Source organism: Pipistrellus hanaki (genome assembly GCF_964339955.1).
Source record: "Pipistrellus hanaki genome assembly, chromosome: 19".
Taxonomy (NCBI): Eukaryota; Metazoa; Chordata; class Mammalia; order Chiroptera; family Vespertilionidae; genus Pipistrellus; species Pipistrellus hanaki.
Genome location: NC_140521.1, coordinates 22474725 through 22474941, shown reverse-complemented (window position 1 = coordinate 22474941; position 217 = coordinate 22474725).

The window sequence follows — 217 nt, the reverse complement described above, 5'->3', positions numbered from 1 at the left end:
CCCTCCCTCCCCACCCCACACCCCTCCTCCCCACCCTCCTCCCCACCCCACACCCCTCCTCCCCACCCCACACCCCTCCTCGCCACCCCACACCCCTCCTCGCCACCCCACACCCCTCCTCCCACCCCACACCCCTCCTCCCCACCCCACACCCCTCCTCCCCACCCCTCCCCACCCCACACCCCTCCTCCCCGCCCCACACCCCTCCTCCCCACCC